The 13,284-nt window shown below is 40.8% G+C and overlaps 1 protein-coding gene across 4 annotated transcripts in view; it reads right to left on the reverse strand.

Moving 5' to 3' along the window:
- COBL (cordon-bleu WH2 repeat protein) overlaps positions 1-13,284 on the reverse strand; it is a 295,923-nt gene that overhangs the window by 22,133 nt on the left and 260,506 nt on the right. The gene's annotated exons all lie outside the window — the stretch shown is intronic.

Consider the following 13,284-nt stretch of genomic DNA (forward strand, 5'->3'; position numbering starts at 1 on the left):
CCAGGATTTGCTTGCACATCTGGGATGCACTACAGCGGTCACTTGATACCTGAAAGGAGAAAGCTACTAGCAGCATGGGGCCTGCTGGTATGTCTCTACCAGAGCACGCAGCCTTCATGTGCCAGGCACTGAACAGAGCTCTGATATACACGTTACCTTCTTATAATTCTCACAAGGAAGTTATAAGGTAGATACTGCTGTCACTGCCATCATATAGATAGGAAGCTGTACACTGGCTCCAAAGTCTGGACAGAACTGGCCTTGCCAACCAGGGGGCCAAGAGGTACAACATGACTCCCTGAGGTGGCATGAGGTGTCCAGGAAGATGTCTACCCGCCTGTGCGGGAGAATTGGATCTTGCCTTATTTGTGTCACGGGGACAAAGGCATCCATGAGACAGCTGATACCAAAACAATTTGAAAACTGTCTTTGCCAGGGCTCTTGTCTCTATTTTCCTATCGTGCAGAAAACACAGAGACATGTCCACGGCAATTGTCTATCTTCAGTGAAAACTGAAGGTTTCTTTCTGCTGATTGTTAAAATTAAGGACCAATTTCCATCATTGCTAATCAGGCCCAGATAATGATGCATGAAATGTGCTTTGCATAATCCTCACTTAATAGCAAAGTTTTTATTCTGATAAATGAGTCTTTCTTACTTGGTGACTATGTCCATTCGGAAGCCAGGAAGTGGCTTCCAGATGAGTCTCAGCTAATGTCCTCTGACAAGCCAGACAAAGGGCGTTGGTAGGAGATGTTGGTGCATGTGGGCCAGTTAATAAGGACCACAAGAGGCAGATGATTGTCTTTTCTATTGCTTTTGTTTTGGACTTTAATTATTTGAATGCATTTTACTAAAGCTGTGTTTTCCTCTTTCATGGAATGTGACGGCTTAAATAAGCTTAAATTTAAATATTTAATACAAGATGTGGATGAAAAAAAGTGGAAATTGCTATATAAGATAGTACTTAAAATGAAAAGCAGTCCTGTTTAAAATCTTGCTCTTAGTTTAGGATACTTAAAGCCCAGCCAAACAAAAATTTATACGTATTTTACTTCAAAGTATTTACCTTTATTTCATAGCATGCAAGAAAATATCACTCTATGAAAAATTCAACAGAATAATATTAGTAAGAATTAAAAACAAATTGAAGATAAAAGTTCCACTGATTCTACCATTTTGTAAGTGTAAACTAGCAAAAAACCAAAAATCACCCCAAGTTGAAGATGAATCTGATACACACACCTTTGTTGCTACTCTTTTTAACTAGAAAGCAATGTGGAAATGTCCATCAAGAAACTAATAAAATCACTTCATCACTGTAAGAACATTGGTCCATTAGTCTCTTTTTAAATAATTTGCCTTAAGGAAATAATCCAATAAAAGAAAAAATACAAATACAACAATGTTCCCTGTATTCATGTGAAGAACTCTAAAATATCCGGCAGGAGGCAGTTACTTAAATCACTGCATATAGGTGTCAAAGGGCATTAAAATCAGTAAAGAGATGATCATGAAGTCTAGGTAGAAATACAGATCAACGTTTAAGCTAACATGTTGTGTGACAAAATCAAGACATATAATCACACACAGGACAATTATGATGACATACAAATAGCACATGCTTGTGGACAAGGGCGAGATAGAAATGCAGACAAGAACCAAAAAAACCAGCATGACTTATTGAAAAAGATGAATTATGGCAAATATTTTATTCTTTTTCTTTAGAAGTGTCCTTGTTTTAGTTTGAAGCGGCTTGAGTGAAAAAACAATTTTTTTAATGACCAAAATCTAAAAGAGTATTTTCGTCCTCTAGGTAACGATAATTCTTTTTTGCAAAGGAGTTCTCATTTTTCTCGCACGGCATGTACAGTATGCACGACTTTCTGCTACTGCATGCCTGACACACCCAGTGTGCAGCTGTGAGCCTGACCCCTGTGCCCAAGAGGCCATGGCAAGGCCTGAGCTGTCTCAGCCCTTCCAGGTCTTCCTTCCCCAGGCTCCAGCCTCCACTGCCCTGTAAAGAATAGCAGTGGCCAAGGCCCAGGGGCTCTGGGCTCCCGAGCTGCCCCCAGCCCCAGCCCAAGCCATCTTGCTGAAGTCTGGGGGCCTTGTGCTCATCTAGTCCCTGGTACCTGTTTTCTTCTCCCCTGCTCAGTCCCTTACCCCCATTTGCCTCACCCAAATCTCCCAGGTTTACCCCCGATGCTGTCACTCCATTCCAGGCTCTGCTGGCATGTCCCATCTCCCCTCTGCCTGGCCTTGCTCCCTGTTCCTAGGAGCCCTGTTTGTCCAGGAGGAGAGAGGGGACACGTGCTGGCGGCCACCAGCTTTGGGTACACTGTGGGGTGAGGGAGGGTCTGACTGTGGCAGCCCAGGTCCTTGTTTGGCATCTCTCATGAGGCTGCTGAGCCCCCAACATGGCTGAGGGAGGGGAGAGGTATGGCCTGTGAACCGCTTCTGCAGCTTCAGCTTCTCTGGATGCAGTCCAGGGGCTCTTGTGTTCTGTGCCCTGGGCATCTGTGTGAAGGGGTATCTAGCAAAAGCCAGTGGTGATGCATCTGTCTTGCTTTCCAGCATAAGACTTCAGATTTGCTTTTCCTCCCTTGTCCACTCCCATCTATGTCTCCCCAAAGGGTTATGAATGGGTTATAACCATTCCTCTCCCTTTGCAAAACCACCAGGTTTGTGCATCTCATCAGTGGGCATGGAGGGCAGCTCCCTGTGGGCTTAGCAGGAGAGCCCTAGGTATGTGTCCCTGAACAGCCCACAGTCAGCAAGAAGTGTCACCCTCTGTTGGCATAAAGCAAACGTGCACAGATGTTTTTCTCCCCAGCTTCATTCCCCCACCCCCAAAGTACACCCAATTTTTAGACATGTTTCTTATTGACAGTTTGTTCTGGCTTAAGACTAAGTAAATAAAAAGCAAACAAACACAGGGCAGACATTTAGATATCAGGCTGCACATGGTGAATTAACATTACCAGAGTTATTTTCTCACGCAGAGGTGATGACGCAGCAGAGAACTTGATAACGTTTAAGCCACAGCTGCATACAACATAGGGGACAAAGAACAGAGCAGGGGAGCTTCAAACCAGTTGGTCCTGGAAGTGGAACTGCATCCTGGAGCAACAGGGAGACCAGTGGAGAGGCAGTGGGTGGCGCCCAGCTGAGCATATGCAGGGTCCGCCCAGCCTCAGCACTAGCTCTCTGGCTCCTGCAAAACAAGAACTAGGAGCGGCCATGTCCAATTAGCGCCAGGAGAAAAAGGGACTTTTTGGTTTTTTGTTTTCATTTGCTTTGAGAAAGAAAAGTTGATAACAGTCGTGTATGCTTAATGTCCTCCTTCCATTTGAAACTGTTCCTGTATTTACAAAGGCGTGGAGGTCTAGAACGATGGTGTTCAATATAATATGAGCCATATATACAATTTAAAATCTTCCTGTAGCCACATTAAAAAAGTGAAAAGATATAACTGAAATTAATATTAACTAAACAATCTCATTTAACTGTTCCCGCATATAATTAATATAAAAAATTCTTTTTGTACCAGATTTGGTACGTATTTTACACTTAACAACTGGGACCAGCCACTTGACAAAATGGCTAGTGGCTACAGGACTGGACCATGTAGATCTCCCAGGTTTAAAATGTGTTTTAAATGCTCCTTTATAAATGTAGTTATAAAGTTTCAGGGTTCTGGAAGGGGTCCAGCATATATACGATTTATATATATATATATATATATTTTATTGTAACATAGTTGATTGTACATATCTGTGGGATTGAATATCATTACTGAGTGCAATATGTGACGCTCAAATTAGCATAATTAGGATATTCTACATTATATTATGTAATCATTTTTTGTGGCCCTTTACCAATTCCTCCTTTACCCTGCCACACCTCCCCCTTTCCTGGTAACCTCAGTTCTGTTCTCTTCTTTTGAAAGTTCAATCTATTATTGTGTTTGTTGTATCTTTCTTTCTTTCTTCAGGTTTTTGCTCCCACTTATGAGTGAGGACATGTGGTATTTCTCTTTCTGTGCTTGGCTTATTTTACTTAAGATGATTTTCTCTGAGGTCATCCATGTTGCTGTTAATGGCAGAATTTTGATCTTTTTTTATGGCAGAGTAGTATTCCATTGTGTAGATATACCACATTTTCCTCAAACAATCATCTGATGATGGACATTTAGGTTGGTTCCAACTCTTGGTTATTGTAAATGGAGCTGTGATGAACATGGGAGTGCAGGTATCCCTTGGACATGATGACTTCCATTCTTGTGGATGTACACCCAGCAGTAAGACAGCTGGATCATATGGCAGTTCTATCTGTACTTGCTTGAGGAACCGCTATACTATTTTCTATAATGGGTGCATCAACTTACAGTGCAAACTAACAGTGCAGGAGGGTTCCTCTTTCTCTACATCCTCACCAGCACTTGTTATATATTTATTTATTTATTTTATAATAGCCAGTCTACATGGGATGAGACGATATCTCAACATGGTTTTGATTTGCATTTCTCTGATGCCGATAGTGAGCATTTCTTTCATGTATGTGTTGGCCATTTGTATGTCTTCCTTTGAGACAGGCCTGTTCAGCTCCTTTAACATTTTTTAATAGGGTTTTTTTTTTTTCCCCTCTTAAGTTGTTTGAGTTTCTTGTATATTCTGGATATTAATCCTTTGTTGGGTACATAATTTGGAAATATTTTATCTCACCCTTTAGGTTGTGTTTTTGCTCTGTTAATTGTTTCTTTTGCTGTGCAGAAGCTTTTTAGTTTTATATAATCTCATCTGTTTATTTTTTCTTTTGTTGCCTGTGCTTTTGGGGTCTTATCCATAAAGTCTTTACCAGTCCTACTCCTTGAAGTGTTTCCCCTATGTTTTCTTCTAGGAGTTTTATAGTTTCAGGTCTTATTTGTAAGTCTTTAATCCATTTTAAGTTGATTTTGGTGTAAGGCAAGAGGTACAAGTCTAGTTTCATTCTTCTATCTATGGATGTCCAGTTTTCCCAGCACCATTTATTAAACAGGAACTCTTTCCTGAATGTATGTTCTTCGTGACTTTATTAAAGATCAGTTAGCTGTATGTGGGTTTATTTCTGGGTTTTCTATTCTGTTCCATTGGTCTGAGTGTTTGTTTTTATGCCAGTGCCATGCTGTTTTGGTTACTATAGCTTTATAGTATAATTTGAAGTCAGGTAGTGTTATGCCTCTAGCTTTATTTTTTTGCTCAGGATTGCTTTGGCTATTTGGGGCCTTTTTTTTTTTTTTCTCCACATGAATGTTAGGATTGTTTTTTCTATTTCTGTGAAGAATGTCATTGGTATTATGGGGATTGCATTGAATCTGTAGATTGCTTTGGGCAGTTAGGACATTTTCACCATGTTAATTCTCCCAATCCAAGAGCATAGAATGTCTTTCCATCCTTTTGTGTCCCTTTTAATTTCTTTCAACAGTGATTTGTAGTTCTCACTGCAGAGATCTTTCATCTCCTTGGTTAAATTTATTCCTAGGTATTTTATTTTTTGGTGACTATTATAAATGGGCTAGCTTTCTTGATTTCTTTTTATGCTAGTTCATCGTTGGCGTATCAAAACACTATTGATTTTTGCATGTTGATTTTGTATTCTGACACTTTGCTGAAACTGTTTATCAATACTAAGAGTTTTTGTGTAGAGTCTTTAGGATTTTCTATATATAGGATCTTGTCATCTGCAAACAGGGACTATTTGACTTTGTCTTTTCCAATCTGGAAGCCTTTTGTGGGCATCCTTGTCTTGTTACTGCTCTTAATGGAAAAGCTTTCACATATTCTCCATTAAGATGATATTGGTGGTGTGCTTGTCATATAACTTTTATTAGGCTGAGATACTTTAATTCCATACCTAATTTCCTGAGAGTCTTTATCATGAAGGGATGTTGAATTTTGTCAAATGGTCTTTCTGCATGTTGAGATAATCATGTTTTTTGCCATTGATTTTGTTGATGTGGTGTATAACATTTATTTACTTGAGTATGTTGAACCATCCTTGCATCCCTGGGATGAATCCCACTTGATCATGGTGTATAATTTTTTTGATGCGTTGCTATATTCTATTTGCTAATATTTTATTAAGAATTTTTGCATTTGTGTTCATCAAAGACATGGGCCCATGGTTTTATTTTTTGATATATTTGTATGAATCTATCTATCTATCTATATGTATAGATAAATTTGTATATTTGTCTGGTTTTGGTATCAGGGTGATGCTGGTTTCATAGAATGAGTTTAGGAGAATAGCTTGTGTTTCAACTTTTTGGAATAGTATGAAGAAAACTGGTATTAATTCCTCTTTAAATGATTGGTAGAATTCAGCAGTAAAGCCATCCAGTCCTGGGCTTTTCTTTGTTGGGAGACTGCTGATTACTGTTTGCAGTGGATTGAATTATATCCCCACAAAACTCATTGAAACTTGAATTGTGTCCTCCAAGTTTTATGTATTAGAAATTTGCCCCCCACTGTGACTGTTAAGAGTGCTGGAAATTGTATTATGGTAACTGAAAGGTGGAGCCTTGAAGAGATGATTGGATTGTAGGACTATGCCATAGTGAATGGATTAAAAATGGTTGTCACGGGTATGGTTCTGAGGGCTTTAAAAGAATAGAGGAGAGTCTGTCTCTTTCTCTCTCTCTGCTCTCTCTGCTTCTAACACCTTGCAATGTGAGACTCCTGAGTCACTGTTGCCTACACCAGATGGACTTTGGACTTCCCAGCCTCAGAAAATGTAAGTAATAAATTTCATTTTCTTTATAAATCACCCAGTTTCAAGTATTTCATTATAAGCAACAGGAATGGACTAACACACCGTTTCAATCTCATTGCTTGTTATTGGTGTTCTGGTTTTCTGTTTATTCTTGGTTCAGTCTTGGTAGTTTGTATGGGTCCAGAAATTTCTCCATTTCCTCCAGGTTTTCAAATTTGTTGTAGTACAGTTGTTCATAAAGGTCTCTAATGATTATTTGTGTTTCTGTGGTATTGGTTGTACTGTCTCTTTTTTCATTTCTAATTTCTGTTATTTAGGTCTCTCTCTTCTTTTTTTAGTTGGCTTAGCTAATGGTTTGTCTATTTTACCTAATCAAAAATGCAACTTTTTGTTTATCTTTTGTATCATTTTTTGGGCTTCTATTTCATTTAGTTCTTCTCTAATCTTCACTATTTCTTTCCATCTACTAATTTTGGGATTGGATTGTTCTTTCTTTTCTAGTTCTTAGATGTGTACCATTAGGTTGTTTATTTTAAATCTTTTTAATCTTTTGATATAAGTGTATATTGCAGTAAAATTCCCTCTTAGTACTGCTTTTGCAACATTCCATGGGTTTTGGTATTATGTTTCTTTATTTTCATTAGTGTTGAGAAATTTTTTGATTTCCTTTTAATTTCTTCTTGGACCCATATGTTCTTCAGGAGCATGTTGTTTAATTTCCATGTGTTTGTATAGTTTCCAGAGTTTTGCTTGTTATTGATTTCTGGTTTTAATCCATTGTAGTCAGAGAAGATAGTTGAAATGATTTCAATTATTTTTCCAATGTGTCAAGGCTTAAATTGTGGCCTAACAGTGGTCAATCCTGAAGCATGTTCTTTATGCTGATGAGAAGGATGCATATTCTGTGGTTGTTGGATGAAATGTTCTGTAGATATCTGCCAGGTCCAATTGGTCTAATGTGTAGTTTAAATCCTGTCTTCTTCTGTTGATTTGTTGCCTAGATGATCTGTCCAATATAGAGAGGGCTGTTCAGGTCCCCAGCAATTATTGTAATTGGGTCTATCTCTTTCCTGAGGTCAAATATTGTTTGATTTATATATCTGGGTGATCCAATGTTGGGTGCATATGTATTTATGATTGTTATGTCTTCTTGCTGGTAGATCCCTTTATCATTATATAGGGGTCTTTTTTGTTTCTTTTTGGTTTAAAATTTACTTTATTTGATATAAGAATAGTTATTCCTGCTTGTTTTTGATTTCCACTTGCATGGTATATCTTTTTCCATCTCTTCACTCTTAGTGTGTGTCTTTATAGATGATGTGAGTCTCTTGAAGACAGCATATAGTTGGGTCTAGCTTTTTAATCCATTCAGCCACTCTTCATCTTTTGAGGGGGGAATTTAATCTGTGTACATTTATGATTGTTACTGAAAGGTACTACTGTCTTACCTCTGGCATTTTATTGATTTTCACTTTGATATTTTAAATATCTTTTGTTTCTTTCTTTCCCTTTTATTGTTGTCTTCTGTGTTTGTTGTTATTTTGAGGTAGTAAGATACAGTTTCTTTCTGTTTCTCATTTGTATTTATGTTCTGCCAGTGGGTTCTGTTTTTTCTTGTGTATTCATGGTAGTGATTATTGTTTTTTGGATTCCAGATGCAGGACTTCCTTGAAGATTTCTTGTAGGGCTGGTCATGTGGTGGTAAATTCTCATAGTTTTTGTTTGTCTGGGTAATACACTATTTGTCCTTTATTTCTGGATGAGAGCCTTGCTTAGGTATAGTATTCTTGGCTGGCAGTTTTTTTCATTTAGTATTTTTAATATATCATCCCATTCTCTTCTGGCCTGTAGAGTTTCTGTTGAGAAGTCTGTAGTTAGTCCGATGGGGACTCACTTATAAATAACTTGATGCTTTTCTCTTGCTGTTTAAAGGATTCTCTCTTTGTCTTTAAGTTTTTCCAGTTTGACCATAATGTGCCTCGGAGAGGACTTTTTTGGATTGGATCTGTTTGGGAATCTTTGAACCTCCTGAATCTGAAGGTCTATGTCTCTCTTTAAACCTGGGAAGTTTTCCTTTATTATTTAATTGAGTATGTTCTATATGCATTTTCCTTTCTCTTCCCCTCTAGGAATACCCATGATTCAGATGTTTGTGCACTTAAAGTTGTCTGCTATCTCTTTTCAATTTTCTTCATTTTTAAAAATTCTTTTTACTTGTCCACCTGAGTGATTTCAAAGCAACTGTTTTCAAGATCAGAATTTCTTTCTTCTGCTTGCTCTAGCCTGTTGCTTAAGATCTCAGTTGTGTTTTTTATTTCACTGAATGAGTCCTTCAGTTCCATGAGTTCTGCTACATTCTTTTTAAAAATACTGATCTCTTTGCAAATTTCCTCCTTCATACCTTGGATAGTTTTGCTCAGTTCATTTGTGTCATGTAGCTGCATCTTCCTTTATCTCAATGAATTTCCTTATGATTTTTACTCAGAATTCCTTTTCAGTCATTTTAAGGATTTCCTGCTCTATGAGGTGTGATTCTTGAGTGTTATTGTATTCCTCTGGTGGATTCATACTTAATTTTTTTTGATACTTCTATTATCTCTACATTGATGTCTGGCCATATGGTAGAGTAGTTGCTGCTTCTATTACTCTCCTTCCCTGGACTCCACTGGTGACCCTCCTGTGTCAATGCAGTCAAGTAGTTGGTGGTTGGCCTGCACAGTGGCAGCAGGCTGCCCTTGAGGTGGCAGTGGTTGTGGAGGTGGCTTTGTTGGGCTTCCCACATGGTGGCAGTGGCTCCAGAGTCTGCAGGTTGCTCACATGAAAATGGTGGCTATCTGGCAGCAATGGTGGTGGCAGCGACTCTAGCAGTGGTGGTTGCATCAGCTACTCATTTGGCTGCTGTATCCACAGTGGGAGCCTGCACAGTTATGGTGTCTGCAGCAGCAGTGGGGTTACCTTGTGGCAGCGGCAGAGGTATTGGTGGCTGCAACTGCCTCCCTGACATCTGTGGTGTCCTTGGAGGCAGCGGGATTATCTTGGGATGGCTGCAAGTGCCTCCGTGTGTCTTTGGTGTCCTTGGCAATGTCTTTGGTGGCAATGAGGTTACCTCATGGGGTGGCAGTGGCACTGATAGCTGCAGCTGTCTTCCTTGCATCTGCAGTGTCCTTGGTAGCAGGGGGGTTAACTTGTGGCAGTAGCAATGGCAGCAGTTGTTGTAGCCACATCCCTCATATCTGCAGAGTCTGTGGCTGCAGTGATGGGCCACCCTCAGGACTGCTGCTCTGCAGAGGGTTGCTCTGCAATAGGTGATGGTTCTGGGACTGGACAATCACTCTTGTTACTGCAGCATGGTGGCAGTGGGTCTGTTTCAATCTTCTTCCACAGGCAGAAGGTGCCCTGGGCACCTCTAGTCTAGTGTCTTCCCAGAAGTCCTGTATATAAGTTTTCAAAATGCAGCTATAATCACAAAGTTCTTCTAGTTATAAAGTTTCAGTATTCTAGATGGTGTTAAATGTTTCTCAATTCTCCTGTGGCCATGATGTTCCTGTAGTTACAAAATTTCAGGGCTGGAGCAGTTGGTGTGATCTAGTATACATCCTGGATCTGGGTCCCTTTCCAGCCTCTCCACTATGGGACCTCAGTCCCTTATGACACCTGGAAACCATAAACCCTGCAGGTAATGGCACTGTTTTTCACAGAGCATTTCTGTAGCCATCACCCAGCAGTTACTGGTAAGTGAGGGCTGAGAATGAAGGTTAGATGTTGTCAGGCAGAGGGTGGGGGCAGCAGGCACTGTGTGGTGGTGTGGGTCTCTCTTTATCTAGGAAAGCTACACTTTTTATCTTGTGTGGCTCTGCATATGATTTCAGCTTGGACCTACTGTTAAAAAAGCCTGAAACCCCCTTATTCAAATTCTCTCATTTATTCTTTACAGCATTCCAACAGAACTGATGTTCCCAATGAAACCACAGAACTCAAAGTTCCAAAATATTTATACACAGATAGATAAATTTCCTGATTACAGCAAGATTGCCTTTGGGGTTCAGGTATTTAGAAACAATGCTAGTTCCACTGTTAATTCCCCCCAAGTAGAAGGATGCACCCGTCTGCTGTCTGTCTATCTGTCTATCCATCATCATTACTTTTCAAACAAAGATGTTAATAAGAGGAAGATGATCAGAGCTAGATACAGGTTGTAAAGATTACCCAATAAATCAAATCTCTCTCCTTCCTTAGTCAGGTATAAATAAAAACCACAATAACAACAATAATAATACCAGTTACCATTTTTTGAAACCTGGTGATGTGCTGGGCACTATTCTGGGGGTGGGGTATACTGCATATTTCAACTTCACCAACAAGGAAAGGAAGTGAGAGGTGAATTCACTGGCCCAAGGGCACACCATGACCAGCAATGTGCAGCCCTGCCTCTGGGCAATCTAGCTATGGCCTTTTTCATCATCATAGGAAGCTGTTCTTTACATATTAGGAATGTTGGCCTGGCTCATATACAAAGGACAGAAGCACCTGAGAAGAGACCTATGGGTCAATGCAGGCACGAGTGGCATCCTCCTGCCTGGGGCAGAGCTGAGCGTGATGCACAAAGGCCCCTCCTGGGGGCTGCTCTCAGGTGTCCCAGGAACGAGGGACAATCACCACATGGGCATTTCTGTTGTCCATGTTCAACTCTTGGGCTGAATTCTCCCTTGAGGAGTTTATTTACTGACTGTACTAAGTTTAGAGGAAGACTGTGGGAATTTTATGTCTCACTTACAGGGTCAAATTTGAATTAAGGGCACAGACTTATTTTGCAGTGAAAAAGTATAAATGGATCCAATCAAATGACTTGATGGAAAACATATCCTTTTCAAACAGGAGCACACTCAACATATTCCAATTATTATCAAGCACCCACACTTTCTCTTCTTAGAAAACCAGTATTTATTGTCAAGACTTCAGTTTAAAGCCTTGGCTTCAAGGGTGTTGGATGGAGCTGCTGTTCATAAAGCAGGAACTCCACAGCAGTGCCTGGAGCCAATGAGCACAAGTGCACAGAGCCAGGCAGTGCGTCTGCGGCTTCACTGCGGAGGAGAATGGCTTTTTGCTGAGGCCAGCCCGACAAGGCTCTCCTTGGACAGGTGGTAGGAGCTCTGGAGGAAACCACATTTGCCTCCAACTTGTCAACGTGTACAACCTGGCATTTCTAGCCAGGGAGTCTGGATGATTTTGACATTTGCAGGGCACAGAGAAAGGAGAAATAGCAAGAATATACTGTTGGTTCTTCTTGGGTCAGGAAGGGTCTTAACACTGTTCCAAACAGGGTTCAGTGAATAAATACCCAAGGAACAGAGGGGTAGCAATGGAATAGAAAACTTTGGCAACACTGAAAACCAAGAGAAATCCTTATTTTACTGGTGAGTGGCCTCACAGTGGAGACTTTCTGCAAGCCGAGGGTGTCTGTGACTGTCAGGGATGCCCAACAATCTATTAGAATTCATTCCGAGCTTACAAACCTGGCCCTGACAGTCATGGCAAAGGGTAACTTCTGCTTTGCCTGAGCCCTGAGGTCTAGCATTCAAGGGGATAGAGAGGTCTGACATCACAGGACAAACACTCTTTCTGGGAATACAAGTGGCCAATTCAGGATTAGTTGCAGAAACTAGGTATCAGAATCATTTAGGGTAGAGCAAGGAGGCTGGACTCGGGGACCAGGCATCAGACACCAAGAACAGTGGTAACATCCCCTTTGCATGGCCCCCACTTTGTCAACGTGGTCTTGAGCTCACATCTCAGGAACACCATAAGAGAAGCTCTATATATTGAGGAAGGACACATTGCTGGTCCTCCCCTGGGAGTGTGCCTTGTCAGAAAATCTCTTCTTTGTTATTGTTTCTCTCAATTACTATTCTCTGAACATGGATGGCACCGTTTAGTGTTCTGATAGGGTTTTTCTGTCCAGGTGGCCAAAGTTAAGGCCATGCCCTGTGAACAGCAGAGGATTCTAGGCTCATACAGTTCAACCTGGTTCTGGGCTGTCCACCCCTGATCTCAGGGGGTCTTGTCTCACCGAACTGGACCACTTGGCCAGCTGGGCACCTGAGGTCGGACTGCTCCACTGTGCCTTACCTGATCTTCGCTGATGGTCAGTCCCTTGCAGTCTGTCCAAGTTCCAGCCTGCCCCCGCCACCCTTCCCTGCATTTTTACTGCCCAAGCTCTCAGCAGGGACACCTGCTGACGGGAACACAGAGCTCGTCACCACGATGCACCAATTTCATCAAAGGAGGCATATCTCCTCCACATCCACATAACAGATGAGTGTATCTGTATCTGTTTTCAGTGTGACAGTGCAGCGGGGGGATAGTGACACCTCCCAGAGTGCTGAAGGGAGCACCTGTTCTGAAGAACATTTGATAGAAGGGAACTTTAACTCGATTCTTTGCTGCACAATTTGTATGAGCCTTTAACATCTCACTGAGCCTAAGAAGGGGATACGATGGCTTCCCAAATTCATCTGTGAATAGATACTTTTC

Source organism: Cynocephalus volans, chromosome 2 (genome assembly GCF_027409185.1).
Source record: "Cynocephalus volans isolate mCynVol1 chromosome 2, mCynVol1.pri, whole genome shotgun sequence".
Lineage (NCBI taxonomy): Eukaryota > Metazoa > Chordata > Mammalia > Dermoptera > Cynocephalidae > Cynocephalus > Cynocephalus volans.